The sequence below is a fragment of the Suncus etruscus genome, chromosome 4 (genome assembly GCF_024139225.1).
Source record: "Suncus etruscus isolate mSunEtr1 chromosome 4, mSunEtr1.pri.cur, whole genome shotgun sequence".
NCBI classification, from domain to species: domain Eukaryota; kingdom Metazoa; phylum Chordata; class Mammalia; order Eulipotyphla; family Soricidae; genus Suncus; species Suncus etruscus.
The window spans coordinates 13255394-13257678 of NC_064851.1; the positions used below are offsets into that span (position 1 = coordinate 13255394).

Genomic DNA, 2285 nt, shown 5'->3' on the forward strand with positions numbered 1-2285 from the left:
TACTTCTTCCTTAGTGAACCTTGAAATCTAATATTTACCTTTGAGGTTTGGGGATATTACTGGAAATTCACCAATTTTTCATGCCTTACTAATTTGCAAGGCATACCCTAGTAGTTTATGCCTCGGGAGGAAAATGGAGCTGTAGATCATCCAGTTTCATTTTGCTGTGCTTCCTCTTTTTCATGAGTTCTGGTGTCTTCATATTGTCAAAGTTGTTTTCTAGTTACTTCAAACAGTTTCCCCTTTTCCTACTTTATGATGAAAATTATCAGCCATAAACAAATGAATGGCTAAAATATTTTACAGTGAGAAGTCATATACTCTTAGACCAGATTCTCAGTCATATACTCTCAATCACAGATTCTATGATTTGTATTTATAGATATTCACACCTAATATGGCTCAAAATAGTGCTTGCTTCAGCAGTGCATATACTAAAATTAAAACAATACGGAGAAGATTAGCATGACCCTTGCACAGGATGACATGCTAATATGTCTCCAAATATTCTTCCCTTTGTCGAACCATTAACCTTTTTTCTTTTGAATGCATTTAAAAACACATTAAGGATTCTGAGCCCTTTAAATATTTCAGCATTCACTTCCTTAACCAGAATGTTATATTGTTATTTTTAATTAATCTATTTATTATTTTGATTTGGGGGCCACATCTGGCAGTACTCAGGAATTACTCTAGGCTCTGCACTCAAGGATCACTCCTAACAAGCTCAGGGGAATATATGGTGTGCCTAGGGTTCAAACCTGTGTTGGTTGACTGCAAGGCAAATGCCCTACCTACCATACTATCACCCTTGTCCTAAGAATTTGATAGTTTTACAGATAGTTGTAGGTACAAATTAGCATAAACTTAATTACACCTTTTGAGTGGGATAGACTGAGCTTTAGCCAATATGTTCACTGGATAACCCAAATCTCTAACATTTCATCACTCATGTTCTCTTTACTCATTTCTCAGACTCACCACCACATAGGCAACTGCTTTGATTTCATTTCTGCACAATCATGTTTCCTATTGCAAAGCTCCCAAATAATGTTCTGTAATTTTGTTTAAGACTTAAAATTTGATCCATTTTAAATAGATCCATATTGTTGCATGCAGCCATAGTTTGTTCCTTGTTATAAAAAAAAAAGCAGTATACTATTATAGGAATAGAACTGCATATTCATTCTTCTATCCAGCGATGCTAGAGATACTTATCTTCTCACCTTAAGAAAAGTGCATTTGAGGCTGGAGAGAGTACAGTTGGCAGATCACTAGTCTTGCACAAGGATTTGATCCCTGATGTTCTAGAATCTAGATGGTCCTGAGTCATGTTAGGAGTGATGCTTGAGCAGAGTCAGGAAAAAGCTCTAAGCACAGCTGGTAGTGGCCTAAAACCAAAATATCAAAGAGAGAACATATAAATGCATTATATGGCTTATCATTATGTCGAATAGCATTTCATTCCTATTTTGCATGTTTGTGTGTATTTGAAAAGAGGAGTATGTCTTTATCATGAATATGGATAATGAATATGATCACTTTTCCTGGCTGTATTTAAAATACACTAAATTTAATTATTTATTCAGTTAATAGAATACCAATGGTATAAATGGTTGCTGGACTTTATATTTTCTCAAAAATTTTAATGTCTATATTCATAAGAGCTCTTTTTCTTTTTCTTAATTTATTTCCTTTCTTTTCTAAAAAATATTGTCTTTGTTATATTTGGGTAAATTCATGATGCATAGTGATTTGTGAAGTGTTTAAAATTTTGCTATATCTTTTTTAAATGTTTAATAGAATTTAATAATGAAACAATCTTTTCCCATTATTTGTTTTTAGGACATTTTTATTATCAAACTTAATATTTATAATAGATAAATGTCTGTTCACTTTTTTGTAGTTCAAGTAATTTATATGCTAATTTAAATTTCCAAATAATTTTCGTGAATATCCTCTATTCTTTTAACATTGGTATGATCTAAATAACAATTTCCCTCTCATTTTGATATTGCTATTTTTTTCACTTTTATTTTTCCTTTTTTTTTACTTTTATTTTTATATTATCAGATGTCAATCTGATATGGGGTTACAAATTTTGTTGGTCTTTTCAAAGAACAAATTTTGGGTTTTTTTCTGGGACCAGAGCAGTTCAGCAGATAGGGCTCTTGCCTTGCATGTAGCCAACCTAGGCAACTATTCCCAGCAAGCTATATGGTCCCCTGAACACTGATAAGAGTAATGCCTGAGTGCAGAGCCAGGAGTATTCCTTAAGCACAACC

The 2285-nt window shown here is 32.9% G+C and overlaps 1 pseudogene; it reads left to right on the forward strand.

Annotated features, from left to right (window-relative positions):
• Positions 1-412: 412 nt before the first annotated feature.
• On the forward strand, positions 413-512 carry LOC126007577 (uncharacterized; annotated as a pseudogene).
• Positions 513-2285: the final 1773 nt, after the last annotated feature.